The sequence below is a fragment of the Apodemus sylvaticus genome, chromosome 3, assembly GCF_947179515.1.
Source record: "Apodemus sylvaticus chromosome 3, mApoSyl1.1, whole genome shotgun sequence".
NCBI lineage: Eukaryota > Metazoa > Chordata > Mammalia > Rodentia > Muridae > Apodemus > Apodemus sylvaticus.
The window spans coordinates 157,102,946-157,116,447 of NC_067474.1; the positions used below are offsets into that span (position 1 = coordinate 157,102,946).

General features: G+C 39.5%; 1 pseudogene; it reads right to left on the minus strand.

Moving 5' to 3' along the window:
* Positions 1–8,142: 8,142 nt before the first annotated feature.
* LOC127680166 (oogenesin-3-like) lies at positions 8,143–13,240 on the minus strand (annotated as a pseudogene).
* Positions 13,241–13,502: the final 262 nt, after the last annotated feature.

Here is a 13,502-nt window from a genome sequence, read left to right on the forward strand (position 1 = left end):
TTTTTTAGGTAATATCATGGGTATTCCAGGGGCTAATTGCTTGGAAAACTGTTTTCCAGGCATTTATACTGAGATAATGACTGTCTTTGATACTGAGAAGTATTTCTTGTAGAAAGCAGAATGATGGATTCTGTTTACACATACACCCATTCTGTCAGCCTGTGTTTTTTTACTAGAGGATTGGGTCCTGTCCATCGAGTTAGAGAAACATTGAAGGAGCTAAATGTGTTTGCAATCCCATAGGAAGAACAACAATATCAACTCACCAGAACACCCAGAGTTTTCAGGGAATTAAGCACCAACCAAAGAGTACACTGGGAGTGACCCATGACTCAGATGAGGATGGCCTTGTCATGCATTAATGGTAGAAGAGGCCCTTAGACCTGTGAAGGCTCGGTGCCCCAGTGTATGGGAAAGCAATGCTGCGGAGGCTAGTGTGTGTGTGTGGGTGGGTGGAAGGCACCCTCATAGAAGCAGAGGGCAGGAATGATTGTATAGGAGGATTCTAAAGGGGAAACCTTGAATTGGGATAACATTTGACATGTAAATAAATAAATTATCCAATAAGAACAAATATTAATGAACAATGAATGCTACTTATGGTTGTTTTGTGTGTGTGCTCATGTGTGTGTCTGTCTCTTCTATTAGTTCTAGTCCTGTGAAATTATTTATTATGTTTTCTTCAGTATACTCAGCGTCATTTTATTGGAGTTTTCCTTCTAGTATCTTCTGTAGGGTTTGGTAATGAAAAGGTATTGTTTAAATTTGGTTTTATCATGGTATATCTTGGTTTTTTCATCTAAGGTGATTTAATGTTTTGCTAGGCATAGTAGTCCAGGCTGATATATGAGGTCTTTTAGAGTCTTCAAGATATCTCTCTTGGTCCTCTAGCTTTAAGTGTGTCAGATGCAAAATTGAGTGTAATTCTGATAGTTCTGCCTTTATATTTTATCTGGACTTTTTTTTTGAAGCTTTGAAACTTCTCGTTTTGTTCTATAAATTTAATGTTTTGATTACCATGTAATGGGAGGATTTTCTTTTCTGGTCCAATCTGTTTGTGTTGTGTAACTTTATTGTATATTTACAGGCATTTCTTTCTTTAGGTTAGGGCAAGTTTCTTCTATGATTTTGTTGAAGAGATTTTTTTTGGGCCTTTAATCTGGGAATCTTTTTCTTCTATTCCTATTATTCTTTTGTTTAGTCTTTTCAGTGTCCTAAATTTCCTGGATGTTGTATGTGATGAACATTTCAGAGTTTTGCATTTTCCTTTGACTCATATATTAGTTTTTGGTTATCATGTGTTCTAAACTTGAGATTCTCCCTTTCACCTCCTGTATTCTGTTGGGGATGCTTGTGTCTGTAATTTGTGTTCTCTTTCCTGCTTTCCTTCTCCAGGATTGCCTCATTTTGTGTTTTCTATATTGCTTCCAGTTCCCTTTTTGTGTCTTAAACTATTTTATACATACATTATCTGTTTAACTGCATCTTTCTTTATTTCTTATATTAATTTCTTTCTTCTTTTAATGCCTCTACCTCTTAGAATGTTTTATTTTCTGTATTTCTTTCAGGGTTTTATTCATATCCTTTTCAAAAACCCATTTCATCTTTATAAGATTGGATTTAAGATCCTCTTCTTGTTCTCCAGTTTCATTTGGATATCTAGCATTTGTTGTATCAGAATAGAAGGTATCTGGCAATGCCATATCACCTTGGATCTCAATGATTGTGTTCTTGTGCTGTCTTTTATGCAACTGTTTTCCCCTGGAATTGGCTGGATAATCCTGATGGCATCTTGTGGATCATCTGGGTAGCAGGTGGATTCCATTAGGCTGAGTGGTCAGAAGGGTTCCAAAGTGGTTTGTTTTGGGGCCCCTAAAAGTACCAGAGGGATGCAGGATGCTATTGTAGTCCCACAAGTCTTCTCCAGATCAGGGAGCAAGACCAGAGCTAGACAATGTGACTCCAGCTTCCACTTCTATCTGACATGTATGATAATATTGATGTGTTCTTAAACTAGGGTTTTGTGAGAGGATAGGTTTTCTTGAATTGGTAGCAGAATAACCTCTTAGAATCAAACAGGATGGGGATGGGAGAAGGAGCTGCAGAGGGGATACCTGGAAGGGGGAATTTTGAAATATAAATAAATAAAATAAGCCATAATGAAAATAAAGTTTGCTTTTGTCATGGAATATCTTTTTTCTCCATCTATTACAATTGAAAGCTTGGTGTGTATAGCAGTATGGATTCGCATCTGTGGTGTCTTAGAATCTTCAAGACATCTGGACAAACCCTTCTGACTTTTACAGATTTATTTGTGTAGTCATATGTAATTTTTATAGGTATGCTTTTATGTGTTATTTAACCTTTTGTCTTGTAGCTTTTAATATTATTTCTTTGGATTTTTTTTTAAATTTAGGGTTATTTTATTTATGTGGCATTAGTACTTTCTTTTCTGGTCAAATCTATTTTGCATCCTGTATGTTTATATGCATTTCATTCTTTAAGTCATAGATATTTTCTGCTATGATATTGTTGTAAGTATTTTCTGGTTATTTGACCTGAGCATATTCTCATTCTTCCATAGCAATTATTCTTAGATTTCATCCTTACAAAGTGTCCAAATTTTCTGGATTTTTTGTGTCAGGAACTTTTTCTTTAAACAGTTTATCAGTTTCTTCTATCATATCTTTTACACCTGTTATTCTTTTGTCCATCTCTTGTGTTTTGTAACTGATGCTTCATTTGTAGTTTCTGTTGCTGAGCTGGATATCCTATCTTTGGTTTGTGTTTCCTCATTTCTTTCATTTCCATTTTCAAGTCTTAGACAATTTTTTAATTTCCTTCACACCTTTGCTTGCATTTTCCTTGATTTTTAAGGGGTTCATTCATTTTTCTTTAAAGGACTTTATCATACACATAAGATTAGGTTTTATGTCATTTTTGCATCATCTTATTACAATATTCAGGGCTGGGTGTAATAGGATAGCTGGGCTCTGGTGTTACAATATTGTACTAACTGTTGTGGATTGTGTTCTTACACTGGCCTTCAGATATCTGGGATTGGGGTTACTATAGGTTTAGGTAGTGACATCTTAATTCAACTTTGCTAGATGGGCCATTTGGGGATTTTTACTCCATTGGTTTCTGTTTCTTCTCTGGTCTTCTGGAGCCAGTTCAGGTGATCAATAATTCTTTAAGTCCAATATAGAGTCTCCTCTAGGATTTTTCTGGGCTGAATGACCTCTAGGGTTTTGTCTTTGTTTTGTTTTGTTGCTTATGGTGTTGCTAGAACTGCTTGGCCTCTGGAAAATCAGAAATAGTCTGACAATGATATAACCCAGAATAGGGAGACCAGGGTATGGGAATGAGACCAGGGTATGGGAAACAGTTTGGGCCTGGTGGGTCTACTTTAGGTGGAATCGACAGACAGAGGTCATGGTTTTACATGGGGTTGCTGGTTCCAGTATCATTTCCAGGAAAGTAGCCACAATTGTTGGCCTGAATATGGAGCTAATGGGACATTGTGTAATTTAGAGATGTTCTAGGTCCTGTAACAGGAGGTGGTGCACAGTGGTTGCTGGAAATTGAAATAGTACTCTGAAAGTGTACAGTATGTTCTAAACATCTAGTTATCAGTCCAGTCCTCAAAAGTTTATGAAGAATTGTTCCCAATATGTGGACATGGCTGGCCTGGAAATTGTTATGTAGACCTTGATGTCCCCCAAGATTCTGAGATCCATTGATCCATTTGCTATTCCTGTTGGAATACTGAAATTAAAAATGTGCACACTAGTGACTGGCTAATTATTTGTCTTTCTTTCTGCTGTTTTTTTTGTTTGCAGAGGCTAGACTTAATGAAATGATAATAACCTTTGTGACACTTGAGTCAACATTCTGGTTATTTTTCTGAAATAACCATGAATCTCTGACTGTCCTGTAACTTTGTATGTATATCAGCCTGGCCTCAAATTCATAGAGATCTACCTGCCTCTGCCTTCCAGATGCTCATGTTGAAGTTATATGTGACCATGCTTGGCTCTGCTCCCATTCTTGATTTCCTTAACTGTATCCATTGTGCTGGGCTACACTTTTATGAAACAGCCCTTTCTGACATAGATCCAAGTATACTGCCTCTCTTCTAACACAGTTCTAAAATTGTTTTGAGAAATAGTTTTGGAAAGTCCAGGCTGGTTGCAAACTTGCTAGATATCAAAAGTTGTGCTTAAATTTCTGATCCTCATGCCACAAATGATTAAGACAGGCATGTCTAAACTACCCAGTTTATACAATAATGGAGAAAGTGACCCTTGAGGTTGTATTATTTTCAAAGACTTTTCCTTCTCTGCTACATATGTAGGACCATTGCCTACCATTAATTGGATGCAAGCCATACTCCTGCCTCATCCTTTTGAGTAGCTAACATAGCAGATGACTGACAGAGCTCCCAACTTGGGTATTTTATATTTCAGAACAGATTTCACAGTTGTAACAAGATATTTCTATAAGGTTCTCTGAAGATATTTTTCATAACGTTTGGTGTAGATGTCCCTACTATCAAAGATAAAGTAACATCAACTTGAATTACACTCAAAATTATGTGGGACACAGGTGAATAAAACTCAGCTGAGTGAGTTGGCTCTAAAACGTCATCCTATTAGGAAGAAGACTGAGGTATGAGGATTCATGAGAGTTGGTGTTTGAAATCAATCTAAGCTTTAGAAAGAGACTGAGTCTCACAGATGCATCTGAGACTAAGTCAAGAATTACCTACTAAATAAATAAAATAAGCACTGTCGGGCAGGGATTTGATGAATTGCCTCTTGAAGTTCAAGCAAGTCTCAGGTATTTTGTTATTCATAGAGGGAACATCATCCATCTAGATAGTAAACAAAATATATTTATTATTTGGTAGGATTCAGGCAGCCAATAAACTGGCAGTTTTTGGTTTGCAGGCAAATCCAGAAGGGAGATTTATGAGGGACAGGTGCACTGCTTCAGAAAAAGAGAATTCTCTGAGAGTAGAGAATTTGAGACTCACTGCCTGGTCCTGGGTTTAGCTTCTTTTTAATCAGCCCTCACTGCTTGTAGATCACCTTCATCCACTGGATACTCCATCAGATCTGTAATCACTAGACAGAGGACAGAAAAGTTCAAATTCAGAGTCTCTCAAGAAGAAATGGAGCCGGGCGTGGTGGCGCACACCTGTAATCCCAGCACTTGAGAGGCAGAGGCACGTGGATTTGAGTTAGAGGCCAGCCTGGTCCACAGAGTGAATTCCAGGACAGCCAGGGCTACACAGAGAAACCCTGACTCAAAAAAAAAAAAAAAAAAACCAAAACAAAAAACAAAAAAACAAAAAACAAAAACAAAAAACCAAAAGAAAGAATCATCAAGAAGAAATGGATGAAGACACTGCTTTTGATTGTAAATGCAGATTAGGCTGGTCCCCAACCCATTGAAATCTCCAAGCTTTGTCCTGCAGAGTAATGCGAGTAATGACATATGCTACCACCCCTAGCATGTTAGAGAGTTTCAAATGCATCTGATCTACTTTCATTCTTTTTTTTTAAATATTATTTTTTGGCACAGATATTTATTTCTTTATTTCAGGTTATACCTAAACATCCATGTGTGTTTTGTAATAGAAAATACCTTCCTTTTCTTGCACGTATGTATAAAAAACTATCAATCTAATTTTTAGAGTATTTCACATTATTTCTCTAAAAAAATCCTCTGCACCCATCTTTCTATTGAAAATTTACCAGGCAGTGGTGGCGCACACCTTTAAATGCCCAGCACTTGGGAGGCAGAGGCAGGTGGATTTCTGAGTTTGAGGCCAGGCTGGTCTACAGAGTGAGTTCCAGGACAGCCAGGGCTACACAGAGAAACCCTGTCTGGAAAAACCAAAAGGGGAAAAAAAAAGTATCATTTTACAAAAATCCCATTTACATTATTTTAGACTTTAACACAATGCAAGGCGCATGAAAACTGAGAACCAGGCTCATTAAATCCTCACCATTCCCCCTCTATGCTCCACCTTCCAACCAAAACTTGCCTTGTGATAGGTTGCTTGTGTCCCAAAGTGATGCTGCCTGGTTTATTTTCATATTTCCATTGCTGGAGTTCCCTTTGTGAAAGGCAAAAAATTGACACTAGCCTGAAATTCCAGAGGCCCATTCAGTGTATTATTCCCCACGGCAGTCTAATCTGTTTATTTAGTCATCCATTAGTAAATTGAGTGAGGTGCTATGTATGTACTTTGTTTGGGGGGGAAGATATTCTTTTCGTTTTATTTCTTTTTGTTTGATACATGTTCTTGATCTGTATATTAATTGAAACTCCTACTCTCACAAAGGCTCCTGCCTCAGTGATGGGACAATGCCCTGGCAGCCCTGGTCCTTGTTCCCCATTCTTGTACCTTGCTGAAAACAATTAGATTACATTTCTAAAGGTTCCCTTCCTTAATTCGGATACTACCCCTTCTTGAGTCTTACTAAGGCCAGGCTTTCAATTCAAGCTATCAAAAGTCTGTATTGGCTTACAGAATTTCCCACCCCAATTAAAATTAAATAGCTCTTTCTCACTTGGGGTTTACCTTTTACCTTTATAACATGCCTTTGACCTACAGGCTAGGTATTCTGTCTCTTTTTATTCAGAGGTAGTTTTTATGGTCACACTGGGCCCCCAAAGACAAATACTCCTTTACTATCTCCCTTGTCGTCTTCCACTTCTGTTTTGTCTTCTATCTCCTGTCATTGTCTCTTATCCCTTGCCCTTTGTCCCTCTGAGGCACATGGATCTCCTTTGTGCTGAAAACTTGGTGTGAGGGTATCTTGGGCTGACTCTGAGTATACCTACATAATAGTTCATTCCTGACTCCAGCCAAAAACATCTTTCATTCTCTATGGGCATCCCTCTAGAAAACTCATGATTTTAAATTGTCTCAGGGTATTCATAGAATCAAATAGAGAGCATCCTGGTACTCTGTTAAGAAAATAGCCTGACCTGGATGTGCACATATTTAATCTCAGCTCTCCAGGGACTTGACAGAGAGCAATAAGACTCATAATAGGCAAGTGAGGTAGAGCTGCGTGGAATTAGGTCCAGAAACAGTATCCAGCTTGGATGTTAAATGATGAACTAAAGTTAGGAGAGTGTGATCATTTCCATAGAGAACATCCTCTTCTCTGCAGCCTGCTGTGAGTTACCTCAATAGCTTCACTATACATGAAAGTTGGGAGACCCCCATCTGGACCTGTCACAGGGAACCAGGGGTTGGTGTTAGGACATATTTCTCTAAGTGAAATTCTTAGCAACATATAAACTGTTCTGAAAGTACAAACAACTAGACTGCTTAAGGTCACATCATGCCCTTCTCATTTTGATATCAGGTCTCTGGGTGTTCCTTTGTTGCAAATAATGCCTTCTAGCAAAGGCTAAATACAAGGACATAGTCCTGAAATGTGCCTGCCTTGGTATTCACTTGGCCCTCATTTTGACTGTTGAAGAAACCTGTCTCTTCATCCCATTGTTCTCCATATCTAATGAAGATGTGATCTTAATGTAACACATACAAATTTGTTTCCCAAACATTGAGCACTATGCAAACCCCTGTGGTTTGGGTCCCATTTATGAGAACTGTTCCTGAGATGCAAGGAACTGAACAAATTTGAAATTGGCCTAATTATGGTGATGAGAAATGAAAAAACCTGACACAGGAACAGAAATGCTGCAAATGCTTAGGCTCTGTGCTCTGATAGTGACATATCTGCAACCCAGAAAGTCAACACATTTTTTTTTTTTTGTGTGCAGTCAACAGAAGGGAACAATATATTCATAGATGGGTGCCTTTATTGTAACACACTCAAACTAATAAATCCTAGAGGAGAAACGACTGTTTGACAATATTTCAGATACAAAATTCATTCATCAGCTCACAGGAGGATCTTGCCTTTCCAGTGTGTCTCAGATATTTAGGTGATTGACAAATACATACTTCTTCCAGAAAGAGACATTCACTTAAGATATCATCAATCCCCAATACTAAACTTCCATTTTTCATTCCACAATCTACCTTAATATTGTTCTTTTTTGAAAAGGCAATGTTGGGTCTCCAGATCATAAACATAGGACCCACCACACTTAGAGCATCGGGTGGTAGCAAAGGTGACCTTCTTGGGCTGTCTTTTGGCCCTGAGTATATCTAGGAGCTCAGGACCAAAAATTTCTAATTTGTGTGATAGTATTACATCCCTGCTATCATAGCACTCCAGAGGGGCGGGGTACAGCTCAAGAGTTAGCTGGCTAAGCTTGGCTGTGTGGTGTAGAACTTTTTTCAAGAAAAGCAGAGAGATATCATTATCACAGAAATTGACTTTTGTGAGGTGCAAACATTGACTTAGGGCAGGCAGCAGGCTATTGAACTGAGATTCCCCCATCCCACATGACTTCAATACCACACATTCCAGGGTGTCTCTAGTTCTCTCAAGGAGAAACCCAAGAGGCTCAAGTAATAAATGACATAAAGGTATTCTAATCATGTACAGATATTTGAGCTCAAAAATATTCAGGCAGTAGGGCAGGTAATCTAAGTCGGACTGTGAGAGGTAACAGTTACCGATGTACAGTGCCTCCACGGGCTTCTTCAGGCACCTGTGGAGAGAAGATATTGCTTTTAGGGAAATGGTGTTGAAGACAGTTGAGAGGATTGGCAGGTAAGTAGATGACATTCTTCCAAACTCATTCTGACAATACACTGAGGTCAAAGCCCATGCAGAATGTCTGCTCACACAACTCAGACCATTCTAGTCTGAGGTCTGTTCATATCAATATGATTCAGGACCTGGCAGGAAACCACACTAATGGATATATCAGGGCAACATGGTACACATAGGAAGAACTCCCTACTCCAAATAAAATTCAACAACTACTTCGTGCTATTTTTAAGAATTCTTACAGGTTCTGTTACTCCAAGGTCCATTTCCCTGTTGCACCTAGAAGAACAGTATTGCATATTTCTCAGCTGCCCAACCCAATCCTGGACTCAAAACATGAGCAGTAAGTGTCATGCTTATGCCTGGTCATATATTTCTCATCACAGAGTTCATCTGCTGAGATATGCTAGGTCTCTATCATTGCTTGGTTTATGCTGGCCCGATCATTGTGGACTTGCTTGCTTCCAAACTAATCAAATCAAATCAAAACAAAAGAAGAAAAGAGAAAAAGCAAAGAAAAGAGATGTGTTTTCTCTGGTCTACTTGACCTTCATTTTTTTTTTACCTGAGGCATTCCTTCAGGTTGGCTTCTATAAAAGGGACATCATTTACCCAGAGTTCCTGGAGACTGGGGAGTGTGGGAAGTTGAGAAATCAATGTGGTCACTTTGTCTTCATTAAGCATTTTAGAATAACACATGCTGGTGGTTCTTACGATTTCATCTAGACTGAGTGTGAGAAGATTGCTCATCTGTTCCAGGTAGTGATTAAGAAATTCAAAATCTTCTAGGTAAAGGCAACATAGCTCCAGAGCTTGTATACAGTCTACATGTACAATTTTGAAGATTCCTATGACTGTGTCTTCAGTTAAGCCCCTAATCTCCAACTTTCTACAGCATAGATGAATGGAATCTTTTCTCTGCTGAGCCCAATGCAGCAAGTATGTGGCACACTGATCAAGGCTGCCCTCTATGAGCTGGAGTTGAGTTGTCACCTTCAATTCTTTCTTCATCCCACAGTCAGGGTGCTTCTCTTCCATGAACTCTGGTAAGCCTTCAACTTCATGGGATCTAGTACATATCCCACAAAACTCTTGGACCTTATCCTTCCACATGATCTCTCTGAGTTTGCACCTGCTGTGGGAGAAATGAGTATAAATTTTAGAAGGTAAGACACAACATAACATAGCTCTGATTCTCTTCCACATCTCACACTTCAGCTTTTTTTTTTCTTCCCTAAAACTTTGCTTACTTTTGTGCCTAGAATCAAACCCCTAGCCTCATGCTGAGTAAATGAATAGCATTCTTTGTAAGAAGTGTATCATTAGCCCTGTCTTACCTCTCTTCATTCCAGGCCCCTTAATCCCAACCTCATTTAGTTTGTTCCTTTGAGGGATGCAGGAAACGACCAATTCCCTACAGGGTGTGTCTAGCCTTTTCTGTCTTCCATGTTAGACATTATTTGGCCAAATAACTGAGATTGAACCCAAGCCTCTACACCCATCTAAGCCTCTACATTCCGGAAAGAACAGTCCTGACTCGATGGTGATGAAAAAAATTGATATTCAGAAGTCTCTAAGCTACAGTTGGCCAAATATTCTCTGTTCCTAGTTGCTCATTATCAGCACTCAGAGAACCTCCCTCCATCCCCAGCTGAAACTGCCTACCTGGAATGAACGGTTTTTGAAATCAGTAGATCTATCCCCTCAAGAACAGCCTTCAAATTGTCTAGGCTGAAGTTTTTGATCAGCATTCCTATAGAAAGGTATGGGAAGGGCCACACAGGTATCATGGCAGTCAAGATCTTTGTTTTTCCACGGAGAATGGCCTCCTCAAACATCATTGGGAACAGCTTATCAGGCACATCCTGGAGAACAGAAATGGTCAATGCCTCCTCACTCATTAGCCTCAGTCTTGCCAGCTTCATCAGGGTGGGTGGGGAGTAGAAATGCATTGTGTCTTTTTCTAAAGTGTCTTCTTCATCCTAGGGAAGCAGGGAAAAATATACCATGAATGACAAGAAACTTAGGAAGGCTTTCTGCCCACATAGCGAGGTGTGGGGGCTAGATCACTAAGGCTGAGTATGGAGAACTGAGTACCAATTTAAGCACCCACAGTTGTTTTGTTTTTGTTATTGGTTGTTCTTTGAAATAATTTTTTTACAGAACTACCTATACCTTTCACAGTCCTGAAACTTGCTTTATGGACCACACTGGCCTGGATTCCCCAGAGAATTGCTTGCCTCTGCCTCCCAAGTGCTGAGATTACATGTGTGTTCCATGTAACAAAAGCTCAGCCTTTGAGACATGATCTTATCCACAGCTGTTTGAAACTTGCTATATAAATTAGGCTTCCATTAAACTTAGATACTATCCAGCATCTGCCTTCCTGTTTCAGTCAAGGGTGGGTATGGGAGGAGATGAGGGAGCAAGACTGTGATTGTGATTTAATGTCTATTAAATACACACAAACACACATATACATGTATATACTACATGCACACATATATACATGTACATATACACACCACACACACACACATTTGTATATATAGATTTCTTCCTACAAATTTGAGGACATCCTGAGTCCATTAAAATAAGAGACTATTTACAGAAGCAAATACGCTTTCTTTTTTGCTATTTTGTGTGTTTGCTAGTTTTGCATTATTTATTTAGCTATGCATCTATTTATTTATTTAATGTATATGAGTACACTGTCCCTGTCTTCAGATACACCCAAAGAGGACATCAAATCCCATTACAGATGGTTGTGAGGCACCATGTAGTTATTAGGAATTGAACAAGAGTACCTTTGTAGGAACACTCAGTGTTCTTAAAAAGTGAGGCATCTCTCCACCACCTTGCTTGTCTTTTTAAAGAACTCATATGATATCTGACTATTTTGACACTCAGAACCTCCTTCTGCCTCCCTGTTGCTGGGATTAAAAGCATACCCAAACATGCCAGGCTTCAAGTGACATAAAGATCAGTACTCAAGGCACGTGAGTAATTCCCATCTGATACTGCAGCCTAGAGTGCCTACCATTCAAGGTTACTCTGACATTCTTAGTGAGATTGTCTCTAGAAACAAAACCAAAGCTAAATAAAACTAAAAAATGCCACCGAAACCACAATGTCCTAATTAATAATCAGATGCAATTGAGAACACAGTTGGACATTCTCCTTAATGGGCCCTCAGGTGAATGAGGTAGGAGAATCTCTGAGTTTAAGGCCTGTGAGTTTAAGTTTGAAGTTACATTCCAGCCATTGCCCCCGTCCCACAGTTCCTCATCTAATTTTTACCCCCCTTTCCCACAAGAGGTTGCTTCCCTCCACTCCAACCCTTCAGGCTTCCCCCTTCTCTATGGCCTCAAGTCTTTCCCACCGAAGCTAGACCAGGCAATCCTCTGCTATATATGTACTGGGGGCTTTGGACCAGCCTGTGTATGCTTCCAAGATGGGTGGCTTAATTTCTGGGAGCTCCCAGGCATCCAGGATAGTTGAGACTTTTGGAAATACTATGGGGTCGCTCCCCCTTCAGCTTCTTCAACCCTTTCCCTAATTCAAAGGTGGAAAAATCTAGAATGACCAGGAAGCCTTTATAGAAAATTTCAAAGTTCTTAGTCTTCAGGGAAATGGAAATTAAATGACCTTAAGATTCCACCTTACAACAATCAGAATGGTGAAGATCAAAATCTCCAGTGACTGCACATGCTGGTGAGGATGTGGAGAAAGAGAACACTCCTCCACTTCTGATGGGATTGCAAACTGGTGCAACCACTCTGAAAATCAATCTGGTTGTTCCTCAGAAAATTGGACACACTTGTACTTGACGAGTCAGCTATACCATTTCTGTTTATATACCTAGAAGATGCCCACCCCATTATGACAAGGACACTTGCTCCTCCATGTTTATAGGAGCCTTATTTGTAATAGCCAGAAGCTGAAAAAAAGGCAGACAGTGCTCAATTGTTGAATGGATGCAGAAAATGTAGTTCATATATCCAATGGAAACAATCCAGCTAATAAAAAATGAGGACATTAAGAATTTTGCTGGCAGCCAGGCTGTGGTGGTATACGCCTTTAATCCCAGCACTTGGGAGGCAGAGGCAGGCAGATTTCTGAGTTTGAGGCCAGCCTGGTCTACGGAGTAAGTTACAGGACAACCAGGGCTACTCAGAGAAACCCTGTCTCAAAAAAACAAAAAACAGAACAAAACAACAAAAAAAATTTGCAGGCCAATTGATAGAACTAGAAAACATCATCCTGAGTGAGGCAACACAGACACAAATGACGTGCAAGGTATGTACTAACTGGTAAGTGGATAAAAGCCAAAAAGTACAGAATATCTAGGATACTACCCACACAAACTTAAAGAGAACTCATCTTAAATAAGAAGAGCCACCATGAAATACATTAAATGAACAAAATTTGAAGTGAGGACAAGGCTAGACTAGGCTGCATGAGATGAGGTGTCCTTATGGAGCTGAGGTACTTACTTGCTCTGGACACTGGGGACAGATCACCATATTCAGGCAGGAGAAGGCTGTAACTGCAGGTTCCAAGAGAATGAGTGTTTCTCTGCCTGCTATGACTCTTTATATAGTTTTCAGCTGAACTCCTCCCCCCTCTATAGCCACACCCTCCCAGCAAAAGTAGGCCACTGATTCCATAATTGAATGTCAACCCACTTGCTCATTTTCAGATTTGGATGGTGTAGGATCAGATCCATATACAGGAAGATTCTTAGGCCAGATAGTCAAGAACTAATCTATTGAAGCAAAGTAGCTT